Here is a 14675-nt window from a genome sequence, read left to right as displayed (position 1 = left end):
CAAAGACGTACAGGTATGTAGGTTAATTGGCTGGGTAAATGTAAAAATTGTCCCTAGTGGGTGTAGGGTGTAGGATAGTGTTAATGTGCTAATAGTGTTAATCGCTGGGCGGCACGGACTTGGAGGGCCGAAAAGGCCTGTTTCCGGCTGTATATATATGATATGATATGATTTATTCACAAAATGCTGGAGTAACTCAGCAGGTCAGGCAGCATCTCGGGAGAGAAGGAATGGGTGACGTTTCGGGTCGAGACCCTTCTTCAGACTGATGTCGGGGGTGGGACAAAGGAAGGATATAGGTGGAGACAGGAAGATAGAGGGAGATCTGGGAAGGAGGAGGGGAAGGGAGGGACAGAGGAGCTATCTGAAGTTGGAGAAGTCGACGTTCATACCACCGGGCCGCAAACTGCCCAGGCGAAATATGAGGTGCTGCTCCTCCAATTTCCGGCGGGCCTCACTATGGCACTGGAGGAGGCCCATGACAGAGAGGTCAGACTGGGAATGGGAGGGGGTGTTAAAGTGCTGGGCCACCGGGAGATCAGTTGCGTTAATGCGGACCGAGCGCAGGTGTTCAGCGAAGCGATCGCCGAGCCTGCGCTTGGTTTCGCCGATATAGATAAGTTGACATCTAGAGCAGCGGATGCAATAGATGAGGTTGGATGAGGTGCAGGTGAACCTCTGTCTCACCTGGAAAGAATGTTTGGGTCCTTTGATGGAGTTGAGGGGGGAGGTAAAGGGACAGGTGTTGCATATCGTGCGGTTGCAGGGGAAAGTGCCCGGGGTTAGGGTGGTTTGGGTAGGAAGGGACGAGTGGACCAGGGAGTTGCGGAGGGAACGGTCTTTGCGGAACGCAGAGAGGGGAGGGGATGGGAAGATATGGCCAGTGGTGGGGTCCTGTTGTAGGTGACGGAAATGTTGGTGGATGATATGTTGGATCCGCTGGCTGGTGGGGTGAAAGGTGAGAATGAGGGGGATCCTGTCCTTGTTGCGAGTGGGGGGATGGGGAGCAAGAGCGAAGCTGCGGGATGTAGAAGAGACCCTAGTGAGAGCCTCATCTATAATGGAGGAGGGGAAGCCCCGTTTTCTGAAAAACGAGGACATCTCGGAAGCCCTAGTCTGAAACACCTCATCCCGGGCGCAGATGCGGCGTAGACGGAGGAATTGGGAGTAGGGGATAGACTTTTTGCAGGGGATCGGGTGGGAAGAAGTGTAGTCCAGATAGCTGTGCGAGTCGGTGGGCTTGTAATAAATGTCCGTCACTAGTTTTTCTCCTGTGATGGAGATGGTGAGGTCCAGAAACGGGAGGGAGATGTCAGAGATAGTCCAGGTATATTTAAGGGCAGGATGGAAATTGGAGGTGAAGTGTATGAAGTCAGTGAGTTCTGCATGGGTGCAAGAGGTAGCACCAATGCAGTCGTCGATGTAGCGGAGGTAGAGTTCGGGGATGGGGCCAGTGTACGTCTGGAACAGGGATTGTTCGACGTACCCGACAAAGAGGCAGGCGTAGCTAGGGCCCATGCGAGTGCCCATAGCTACGCCTCTGGTTTGGAGGAAGTGGGAGGAGTCAAAGGAGATCATATGATATGATGATGATGAAATGAAAAATTGTTAAATCTTTTCCCCTCTCACCTTAAACCTATGCTCTTGACAAAAACCTATGGTAAAGACCCAGTGCATTAATTCTATCTAATCCCCGCAGGATTTTATACACCACTATAACATCATCAGTGATCTTAGTGAATTATTGAAACAGATGGTATTTTTTATAGCAATCCTGTGGTTTCATGGTCACCACCATTGAGACCTTGTTAAAAAAATATTTTAATCAATTTAACTCTAATCTCCCAGATCACTGCGGTTTAGTATGAACTCATGCCTCCAGATCTATGGAAGAGGTTTCTGGCTTGGCATTTTTGTCACACAACTATAATACTACCACACGCTGCCTTGACAAAACAACAAAGTTCCACGAGCATTATCCTAAAGGAAGGTTATCATTATTGAATGCCAAACACAAGGACACAGCTGTAGATGTTTCCACAGGTCGATCTCCAAAGGAAAGAATAAGGGGATTTTGTTGATAATCATGTTCTCAATTCCACAATTTACAAAGCAGACCTTGATGCATGTGGCAAGACTTGGACAATAATTCTGACTAAATCTGACTGGTGCCATGTAAGTGCTGGGTAACAACACAGTCTACTCAATTTTCGTTGACATTAAGGGCAGGAACGGGGTACTGATTGTGGATGAGCAGCCATGATCACATTGAATGGCGGTGCTGGCTCGAAGGGCCGAATGGCCTACTCCTACTGTCTATTGTCTATTAAACAGCATTTCAAGGGTCAGGAGAGTTAAGAGAGTCAAAGGTGTTCAATTGTCGTATGTACTGTCAACGGAACAATTAAATTATTCCTTGCTACATCTGAGCAGACCCACGAATGCAATAACACACAAATAAATATATATCAGTCAAGAATACAATAAATTAATAATCAGTAATATCAGGTAACCAGACCATGACAGCGCAAACCCTAATTCTTCAGTGCAACCAAAACAAACTCATTCGTTGCTGAGGTTCGTGTTGTGCAGCGTTTAAGATCCTACTTATTGCTGGGAAGAAGTTGTTCTTCAACCAGGAGGTCACGGTTTTCAGGCAATTGTACTTTCTTCCTGAAGGCATTTTCATTGCCAAATCCACGAGCATTAACATCTTGAGTTATTATTGACCAGAAACTTGATTGGTCTAATCACCTAAATGAAATGGCCATGAGAACATGTCAAATTCTTCATATTTTTTGTTAAATTGTTCACCTCCTGAGGCCCAGACTTTTATCAATAGAAGCATGGGAAAGTGAACTTAAAAACACCCATTTTATGCTTTTCTGTTTGATCTCTGACCTAACTATGGATACGATATTTTTACTTACTGCCTTTAGATTTAAAATATCCATCCACTGCAAATTAAATACCAACATTTAACCTAAAATCAATTGCTATTTGTAGATGGGAATTTGTACTCTGTATGCACTGTTTATCCAACCTCTCTCCAGGGACGTATGAACTTGATTTAAACACCATTTTGGGCAGCACAGTGTCACAACGGTAGAGTTGTTGCCTTACACTGTCAGAGACCTGGGTTCGATCCTGACTACGGGTGCAGTCTATACATTCTCCCTGTGACTGCATGGGTTTTCTCCGGGTGCTCTGTTTCCTCCCACATTCCAAAGACATACACATACGTAGGTTAATCAGCTTCGGATAAAATTGTACAAGTTGTCCCGAGTGTGCAGGAGAGTGCTAGTGTACAGTGATCGCTGGTCGGCGGGGACTCGGTGGGCCAAAGGGCCTGTTTCCTCACTGTATCTCTAAACTAAACTTAACTAAATGTCTACAATCCCTCCCTTTACCTCAGCAATTTCCCTTATAACAAAGTTATTACATACCATTCTTGGGAAAAAACACATGCACATGGTGTAATCTCTCCTTGTATCTGGTTTGGATCAGATATGATAATTTTACGCAATACTTCCTCTTATGCTAATGTACCCTAAGGCAGTGCTTCTTAAACTCATTCACCCTTGAGTTTTTACACACAAAAGTTCATTCACCCTCGACTAAATGTTCTTATGTTTTTTGGTCATTTTCATCTTATTCTCCCTTGTGTATAATTTTATATGTATGAAGTCATTCACCCTCATGCACCCCTCTAGTTTCATTCACCCTTTGGGCGAACCATTCACCAGTTTAAGAAGCACTGTCCTTAGGCATGGAGTACAAAGCTGCACACAATGGGAGTTGTGGGAGTCACCAGGCCAGGGCTTTATATAACTGTAGCATCATGTCCAAACTTAGTACCTCAAAAATAACCCAGCAAAACTAATGAAGACTATACCTCAAGCATTCTGAGTCCTTGCTCTCTGAATGCCAAGTTGGCCTAACAAAAACATATGGTAGAATTGGCAAGGGGGGGGGGAGGGTAATTGGATTGTGATAAAATCAGGTAGGTTAGGGTAGGATTAGTGTAAAAATGCGTGCTAGTTGGTCAGTGCAGACTCAGTGGGACGAAGGGTCGTTTTCCATGCTGTCCCTCTCTATGACTCTATAAAAAATTAAATTGAAAGATACAGCGCAGAAATATGCGTATCGGCCCACCGAGTCCACGCCAACCATCAATCACCTGCTCATACTAGCTCTAAGTTATCCTACTTTTGCATCCAATCCCTACACACGAGAAGCGATTGACCGAAGCCAATTAAGCTACAAATCCACAAGTATTTTGTTTGTGGGAAGAAACTGGGCCCCTGGGAGAAAGCCCACGCAGTCAGAAGGAGAACGTGCAAACTCCACACAGACAGCACCTGAGGTCAAGTTTGAATGAGCATCTCTGGTGCCGTGTGGCAGCAGCAGTGCTACCACCTGCACCAGGGGCTCAATGCCATCCAGGACAAAGCAGATCGTTCAATGACATACGATCGATCATTGTCAGAATAAGCCGACTCTCAAATGCACTGTAGTTTGTCCTGGGCACTCCAAAGTCTCTAAGAAAACAGTTACATTTTAAGTCCATAGCAAACGGCAAGATAGGAAATTGTTTATAAACCTCGGGCTGATCAGTCATGCGAAGGAAAACCTGATGTTACACTGATATCATGTACATCTTGCAAATGACTATCATGATATGCCTTGTACTGTGAATCATGACATTTGAATGTTTACTACCATATATATGCAGAGTTTTATGCAAAGTTTTTGAATGCAGTATTTCTTTGGAAAGGTGCACCACACCTTCGGATTACCGCGTATTTTTTTAGGATGTACCAAGGCAAATTCCTTGTTTGCATACATACTTGGCTAATAAAATTTATTCAAAAACTTATTCAATTTATTTATATTTTGGTAGACAGTGTTCAGTCCATTGGGGTACTGACCTCTCCACCATCAAAGGGATCTACAGGAGGTGTTCTTTCAACAAGGCAAACGATATCTGCAAGGGCAGCCTGGCCAATGGTCTTTTTGTCTTTTTTGTTAGTTATAGTGTGTTTTTAAAAGTTTGTGTTAATGTTCTCTGGGTTGTTTTATGTGGGAGGGGGGTCAGGGGAAACTTTTTTTCAATCTATTACTTTGTCGGAGATGCGATTGTTTTCCAGATTGTCTCTTCGGTCGCTCTGCGGCCTAACATCGTGGAGCTGGCGGCCTTGCTCGAGACTGCCTTTGAGCCCCACTGCAGGGCTGTGGACTTAACATCAGAGCCTGCGATCCCTTGCCCGGGATCGAAACTCCAACTGCGGCCTGCGGATTTCACCATCGAGGAGTTTGCAGTATGAGCTTGCTGATGTCGGGAACCTCCAAAGTCGCAAGAGGTTCGACCAGCCCCGACCCGGGATCCGATCGTCTTGCGCGGGGAGCTGAGATCCCCCCGATGCAGGAGCTTGATAAACTTGGCTAATAAAGTATGATTATGATTATGATTATGATTATGGTTATGGTTATGGTTATGATTATGATTATGATTGTGATTATGATTATGATTATGATTATGATTATGATTATGATTATGATTATGATTATGATTATGATTTATGGCACCATCAAAGACCCTGACCACGCTCTCATATTGCTGTAACCATCAGGACAGAGGCACAGGAGCCTGAAAATATGACCACCATGTTCAAGAACAGCTTCTCCCCAGTAACCATTTGGCTCTTGAACATTGCACAACACCAATCTCAGCAACTATGATTACTGTGGGCTGTCTTTTGGTTGCATAACAGAGTTTGGTTTTGCACTACTATGATTACCGAGCATTACTGTCATTCATTTATTACATTGTTGATCATTATATATCTATTTGTGTGTTATTGCATTTACATGTCTGCTAAGCTGCAGCAAGTATGAATTTCACTGTTCCATTACTGGTACATTTGATAATAAAACGCATTGACTCGTGACATTAGTAACTTTAGACACATAGCGTGGAAACAGGCCCGTCGGCACACCGAGTCCGCTCTGACCAGCGATCGGCCCATTAACTAGCATTATCCTACACACTCGGGACAATTTACAATTTGTGCAAGCCAATTAACCTACAAATCTGTACGTCTTTGGAGTCTGGGAGGAAACAAGATCACCTGGAGAAAACTTAGGGAGCAAGTACAAACTCTGTACAGACAGCACCCGGCATCAGGATCGAACCCGGGTCTTTCACACTGTAAGGCAGTAAATCTACCACTGCACTACTGTACTGACCATGTCCAGCTTCAAGTTCCGACAAACACATATACACAATTGTTAATAGTTTTTTTTTCATACTAGATGCTGGGAAATCTATTGTACTTTCTGAACATTTTCTTAATTTCAGATTTCCATTGTTTACGAGTTTTATTTCATGTTTACTGTGCGGTGATGAATAAAAATAAAACAAGAGTAAATCCTTCAACATCCTGGAGTCACAGAGTCATAGAGTCATATAGCGTGGAAACAAGCCCTTCAGCCTTACCTGCCCACACCGACCAACGTGCCCCATCCGCATTAGTCCCACCAACCCTCTAAACCTTTCCTACCCAATACCTGTCCAAACGTCTCTTAAGTGTTATGATGGTACCTGCCTCAACTTCCTCCTCCAGCAGCTCGTTGCATATACATATTACCCTTTGTGTAAAAATATTACCCCTCAGGATCCTATTAAATCCTTCCCCCATCACCTTGATTTTTAAAACTGGATTAATGAAGTAAAAAGCATGGCACTCCAGTCATTAAACAGTAATATAAACCAGCACATTAATGTTAATCAGGGAGAAAAATGCAAATTTTACATATAAAAAATTCAATGAAAAACCTTTCACTTTCACATTTGTTAAAATGTCTCAACAAGACACTTAAAAGCACCAGAGCAAAAGTGAAAGTTGCTAAAGTAAAGTCACGAATCAATGTGTTTCATTGTGATGTTGTGATTTCCTCTGCTCAGTTTAAGCTATATATTTTTAAAATATATACAGCGACCTTTATCAAAAAACAGGACCTGATCTCTTCTGTGGCACTATTTACATAATGTTTTACACTAGAGTCATTGGTGCCTCAATGACTGCTTTGGAAATATCTCTTTACATGATGTACAATATTGAAAACACATGTCTGGATAGGAGTGATGAATGATCACAATTTTTCTGTGTTATGGGCAGTCACATTTTCCAAGGTTAGAAGGTAGAGAAAATTAGCTCTTCATTACAGAAACCTATTAGCATCACGAATGAGGACCAAAACGATCCTCTAAACGATGGGCTTAGGAGAAAAGTGAACCATTTTGTCAGTGTGCAACAAAAAAGAAGGTAAATAAAGTGTCTGTGAATCTGGCTAAAAGATGTGCAGATGTGCAGATATGCAGATGTGCAAAAAATATCACATGGATTTGCAGGTTCAAATCAGCCTATTGTGTGGATATCACCTCAGCGGGCCCCACGAGTATCAATGCTGAGACGTGTAAAAGAAAAGGAAGGCACTAACACTTTTATAGATAACACCAGCAAAATTGAATGTATAGACATTAAGAATATATTAAGAGTTTGCACAGTTCTTTTTGAAAGATACATTACCAAGCAACTTCATAATATATTTAGTTTAGTTTGGTTTGGTTTAGAGGTAAAGCATGGAAAAAAGCCCTTCGGCCCACTGAGGTCACGCCGACCATCTATGTTATCCCACTTTCGCATCCACTCTCCACATCAGGGGCAATTTGCAGAGGCCGGTTAACCTACAAACCCGCACATTTTTGGGATGTGGGAGGAAACCGGAACACCCAGAGGAAACCTGCATGGTCACAGGGAGCACATGCAAACTCCACACAGACAGCACCCGAGGTCAGGATTGAACCAGGGTCTTTGATGCTGTGAGGCAGCAGCTCAACCCACTACGTCACTTTGCTGGTTTTTGTTTTGTGTATATTTTCTACGATGAATAAAGTTTAATTTTGAAATATATATATAAAAAAACAGGATGTTATGCCCTTCTCTTTAGAAATAGATTATGGGCAGCAAGGTGGCTCAGCGGTAGAGTTGCTGCCTTACAGCGCCAGAGACCCGGGTTCGATCCTGGCCACGGGTGCTGTCTGTACGGAGTTTGAACATTCTCCCCTTGACCCGCGAGGGTTTTCTCTGGGTGCTCCAGATTCCTCCCACACTCCAAAGATGTACAGGTTTGTAGGCTAATTGGTTTGGTGAAATTATTAATTGGCCCCACTGTGTGCAGGATGGTGTTAGTGTGTGGGGATCGCTAGTTGGCGTAGACTCGGTGGGCCGAAGGGCCTGTTTCCGCACTGCACCTCTAAACTAAAACTAAACGTTTAGAAGTGGGAATGTTGAGGGCTCCAGTCATGCTAAATGTTATGAAAAGCAAGAGTTATTCAACCACACTTAAGCTGGCTTTGTGTACTAAGATACTTGAGCTGATGCTCAAGACTATCTTTAAAATGGAAATGTATTTCTGAAATGTGCACTTCATATGCGTGAGATGGAATAGGACCAAGTCCAGAAGATAAGTCTACAGCGGTGAACATTCCAGAGCAATGGAATCAATTTCCACTCCAGCGTAAAATTTTCTTTGGCTCCAAGATCCAAACATAGAATTACCCTGATCGACTCCTAATGATGGAGTGAGCTCCTCTCAAATTCAGCTTGGAGTTGAAGTCATTCCTCTTGGGTGCTGACTTTAATAATCTTCCTGACAATTGCATTTCTCCGTGCCTGAAGCTACTATTAAAGGAGGCAGCCGTACAGTGCATACTAGCATCTCAACAACGAACTAATGTTCAGCTGGAGGCACCGCACTTAACTTGTGGGAGGTGCATTGGGAATAAAGATTAAAGGGGAGTTTGGTGTTGAGGTGACCTTTAAGCCTTGGATCAGTGCAGCAATGTTAGTAGATCGGGTTATTTTCTCTAATGGTTCATTCGTTAATTGTACTTTGAGGAACCTCATGGCGCTTGTGCTGTGATTGATCTTGGGATTGAAGGTGGGGACTACAGTTAAGAAATCTGTCCACAACAAGGGTGAGGATGATAGTAGACCTACTGCCTCACACTGCCAAAGACCCGGGTTCGATCCTAACCTCAGGTCCAGTCTGTGTGGAGTTTCCACGGACTCCGTATGTCTGCCTCACTCCCTGCCTGGAAAGTGATAGGAGGGTACAGGTGAGGGGAAGTGAGGTGATTAACAAATGGATGGGGTAAACGACAAAGGCAGGAGGTGAAAAGGAGATAAGAGGGAGTCAGATAAGGAAAGAAGAGGAGGAGTAAAATGTAAAGCCAGAAGGAGGGATGTAGGTGGAAAGGGATTGGGGAGGGAAGGGAAAGAGGGGGGATAAAAGGGAAATATGGGACTCGGGAATGGGCGATGCGTTTGTGGAGGAGGGGAAAGGAACAGGATATCTGGGGTTGGTGGGAAATGGGGGGAGATATGTGTGGACACGGGGAGGGGGGGTGGCAGGGGAATGAACTGGGGAGGACACAAAGCGCAGGAGTAACTCAGCAAGTCAAGCACCATCAAAGATACTAAAGGAACAAGATAGACCACTCGACCCAAAAAAACGTAGCATGTCATGGCGCCATTTTAATAGGCAGAAACTTGCGGAAACATTTAAAAAGAAAAATAACAAAAATCTGTGAATTGATAGATGAGATATATTCTGCATTTTTATGGTATCATCACACATACTGTCCCCCTAAAACACTGATTACACTGCGAGAGGCATAGCGAACGGCGGGTTTGCCTATTAAAATGGCGGCCGTTACACTCCTTTGCGTACTACACTTCAGTATAGGCGATTTCAACGGAGTGGTTCATATTGCTCCTCTGGTATCTTTGGGCACCATCTCTGGAGAACATGGATAGATGATGTTTAAGGTCGAGGCCCTTCTTCTGCTGGGGAGGGTAGTTTGAATGTACATCTTTAAATCCCTGATGATAAAGTAGATAAGGTAGTTAAGAATGAATGCAGGATTCTTGCCTTTGTTGGCCGAGGTAAAAATATAGAAGGCAGGAAGTTTTTTTAGTAATATATAAAAAGGTAATTAGAGGTAGGAATGCTTGTGCGGGAGGAGGTGATGACACGAGTGAATGTAGAATAGATTTAAAAGGTTGCTGCAGAATTGTAGTTCTGAGGTGTGGCTGTATAATGGGACTGTTTTCTTTGAAAAAGGGGAGAGTGAGGGGAGATTGAATTGATTCACGTAAAATAATGAAGAACTTAAAGCAGCAAGATGAGTCTTCGTAAGCAAATTTGCTAGGCTAATTATTTGAAGAACTAGAACTTAAACCTCCAGTTTAACTTTTACTTTAGAGGTACAGCGTGGAAACAGGCCCTTCAGCCCCCCCAGCTCCGTACCGACCAGCGATCCCCGTACACTAGCATTGGGGACAATTTACAATTTTGCTGAAACCAATTAGCCTACAAATCTGTATGCCTTTGGAGAGTGGGAGGAAACCGGAGCGCCCAGAGGAAACCCACGTGGTCACAGGGAGAACGTACAAAACTCCGTACAGACAGCACTCGGAGTCAGGATCGAACCTGGGTCTCCAGCGCTGTGAGGCAGCAACTTTACCGCTGTGCCACTGCGCCGGAGTTGAGAAAGAAATATATCTTCCATCTCATAGTGGGGTATGGAATTCACTCTTATGAAGAAGTGCAGCAAAGCCTCTTGGCACATTTAAAATCACTTGAAGGGATCTACGGACCAAAAGAAGGGATTAACCTAAAGTTCGCTTTTAGCTGTCACAGACACAGAGGCAGCAATTGGATTTATCCTGAACCTTAAATTTTATGAATCTTTAAGATTCTGGAATGAGATTAATTTGTAAAGAATAACGTTTAACTCCTGTAATTTCTGGCAATTGACTCAATTAACTTATGAACTGATCATCATGAACTTCTCCTTGCTTCTTTGGCTACCAGCTTCTTAGTAAAATTTAATAAAGGGGGGTACAAAAAGCTTAACAGTCAGTAATTCAGTGAGCCTATTCACGCCAAACACATTTCTCTACAAAATCCCCTAAAGGCCCTCCAATCTCTGCAGTATTCCCTTATTCAAACACTGTTGGTTGGGAGAACCTGGGGCTAGACTTGCTGCCAAAAATATGGGAAAACAAAATCATGAAAGCAAAAACTGCTTTCCCAGAGACTCCAAATAGTACTTACCCTTCCATCAGCACCACCAATGTCCTGAGTCTGGCTCCAATGCAACCACAGGAATAATTGGCAAAAATGTGTTTGCAACTAAAGTCGTAATTGCTTACAGCACACACACACACACTGAAGATACAAGTTCACAAGTTATAGGAGTAGAATTAGGCCATTCGCCCCATCGAGTCCACTCCGCCATTCAATCATGGCTGATCTCTGCCTCCTAATCCCATTTCCCTTCTCCCTATAACCCTTGACACCCGTTCTAATCAAGAATTTATCTATCTCTGTCTTAAAAATATCCACTGACTTGGCCTCCACAGCCCTCTGTGGCATTGCGTTCCACAAATTAACTGCCCTCTGACTAAAGAAGTTCCTCACCTCCTTTCTAAAGGAGCACCCTTTAATTCTGAGGGTATGGCCTCTGGTCTTAGACTCTCCCACCAGTGGAAACATCCTTTCCACATCTACTCTATCTATGCCTTTCATTATTCTGTAAGTCTCAATGAGGTATTCCACATTCCAATCTTACTCAAATTGACAACCTTGTGTCTTGTAAAATAATCCATCAATAGTAGGCACTTCAGATAATGTGCTTGGCTTCATAAATTTCAGAACAGCAACCAAGAAGACAGAATTTAAAATGTTAGACCCCTGCGATTGGCATAAGATATGCAGACAGACGATTAAGATTGCTCATGTTAATAATCTTTCTAAAGGCAGCAGAACAAAAAAGAAAAGTGTTGGTGGAACTCAGCAGGTCAGGCACCATTTCTGGAGGAAATGGACAGGCAGCTTTTCAGGTCTGAACTCTTCTTCAGTCTGACCTCAATTCCACCAATTTTGATGTCGTCTGCAAACTTACCAGCAAACCCATCTACATTTACGTCCAAAATGTTTACATATATCACAAATAACAGAGATCCTAGCACAGATCCTGTTAACCAGAATAACAGCCTACACCACTACTCTCTGTCTTCTATGTGTTAGCCAATTCTGAATCCAAGCAACCAAGTTACCGTGGATTCCATGTACGTTCATCTTCTGGATCAGCCTTAAGTTGAAGTACTTTATTAAATGCCTTATTGAAATCCATGAAGTCCACATCCACATGAAGAAGGGTGACCCAAAACGTCACCCATTCCTTCTCTCCACTCTAAAGAAAAGTCTCGACACGAAACGTCACCCATTCTTTCTCTCCACTCTAAAGAAAAGTCTCGACACGAAACGTCACCCATTCCTTCTCTCCACTCTAAAGAAAAGTCTCGACACGAAACGTCACCCATTCTTCCCTCCAGTCTGAAGAAGGGTCTTGACCCGAAACATCACCCATTCCTTCTCTCCAGAGATGCTGCCTGTCCCGCTGAGTTACTCCAGCGTTTTGGGTCTATCTTCAGTTTAAACCAGCATCTGCAGTTCCTTCCTTCACAAGGCCACTGCCTCACTCTCATTGATCACCTTCATCACCTCCCCAAAAATTAGTACGTCATGACCTGTTAAAGCAAGGACGGCGGTGACTTTCTAATGAGATGAAACATACAGGCATGCGAAAGAAAACCAAAAGGAGTCTTAAAATGTTTGGTTTTGATTATCATTACAATGATAAAATAATTCAATAGGATTTATGCAGGAAAGCTCTTTCCTCAGGTAGGGGATTGCAGCATTACATAATGCAGAGCTCGTCCATTTAGGAATGACTTTGAATTTCAAGTAACAAGTTTTTCCTAGGATTAGGGTAACTGAAAACCGGCTCCAATCAACAGAATATCATGGGGGCATTGTTAACACCCACGCCTAACTGGTGATGTGAACCTCTGGACTGGGAGATTGATGTGAATTTTCCCCTTCTATCAATTATCATGAAAACAAACATCACTTAGTCCTTCGATAGACACAAAATGCTGCAATAACTCAGTGGGTCAGGCAGCAGTTCTGGAGAAAATGGATTTTCGGGTTGGGACCCATCTTCAGACTGATCAGTCTGGGTTTCGGGTTGGAACCCTTCTTCAGACTGATCAGGTTTTGTTTCGGGTTACCAAGTCAATGTCACCCACAATGTCACCCATCCATACTGTAAATGCTGCCTGACCCGTTGAGTTAATCCAGCATTTTGTGTCTAACTTTGGTATAAACCAGCATCTGCAGTTCCTTTTTAGCACTTACTCCTTTGCTCAGAAGACAGAAAACTTTACGTTGCCAAGTCCACATCCATAATCACACCATCAGAAATAAAATATTCCTCCAGAACTTGTCCAAGTTGCTCAGGAGTTTAGTGGGAGTATAATCCAGGCATTGTGGAATGACTTCATCTTGGAACAATTCAGTCTCAACTTTTGGATCACCTAAAAATTAAAACCAAACATGAATCAAACAAAATATTCAGATCTATTATCCACATGGACATTGCTTTGGAATCTAATCTCGCATCATAGGATCAATGGTCTAGTGGCTAACACAAACTCAACTTCAAAGCACGCGAAATATCAATATTAAATACACGAGAGTTGAGAACAATAAAGAGAAAGGACAGATGCATAAAATATAAACTACTATATATTTCAAGTGACTGAAAAATAAAATGAAATGTTAATTAATTGTAATTAACTTAGATGGAGCAAATTCTGTTTTGATCGCAGGTAAGAGGAAATTGGTGAGTATTCTTATGATTGAGCAATCATTTCTTTATTGAGATGGAATGACTAAGCAAACTTTTGGAACTGCCCCCGTGCTTCTCCATAGATCATCTGTAGAACAATGCGGCACGGTAGCGCAGCGGTAGAGTTGCTGCTTTACAGCGAATGCAGCGCCGGAGACTCAGGTTCGATCCTGACTACGGGTGCTGCACTGTAAGGAGTTTGTACGTTCTCCCCGTGACCTGCGTGGGTTTTCTCCGAGATCTTCGGTTTCCTCCCACACTCCAAAGACGTACAGGTATGTAGGTTAATTGGCTGGGTAAATGTAAATATTGTCCCTAGTGGGTGTAGGATAGTGTTAATGTACGGGGATCGCTGGGCGGCACGGACTTGGTGGGCCGAAAAGGCCTGTTTCCGGCTGTATATATATGATATGATGATATGATAACAAGGACACCTACATTAGACTCCTATTTATCAAATCAAGTCAAGTCAAGTTTATTTGTCACATACACATACACGATGTGCAGTGAAATGAAAGTGGCAATGCCTATGGATTGTGCAAAAAACTATGGAGTTATAATAGTTAACAGTCCTGATGGCCTGTGGGAAGAAACTCCGTCTCATCCTCTCCGTTTTCACAGCATGACAGCGGAGGCGTTTGCCTGACCGTAGCAGCTGGAAGTCCGTTGCTGGGGTGGCAGGGGTCCCTCATAATCTTGCTTGCTCTGGATCTGCACCTCCTGATGTATAGGTCCTGCAGTGGGGCGAGTGTTGTTCCCGAATGCACTACTCTCTGCAGGGCCTTCCTGTCCTGGGCAGAGCTGTTCCCAAACCAGACTGTGATGTTGCCGGACAGGATGCTCTCTA

This window comes from Rhinoraja longicauda, chromosome 29 (genome assembly GCF_053455715.1).
Source record: "Rhinoraja longicauda isolate Sanriku21f chromosome 29, sRhiLon1.1, whole genome shotgun sequence".
NCBI classification, from domain to species: domain Eukaryota; kingdom Metazoa; phylum Chordata; class Chondrichthyes; order Rajiformes; family Arhynchobatidae; genus Rhinoraja; species Rhinoraja longicauda.
This window is presented reverse-complemented; position numbering follows the sequence as displayed.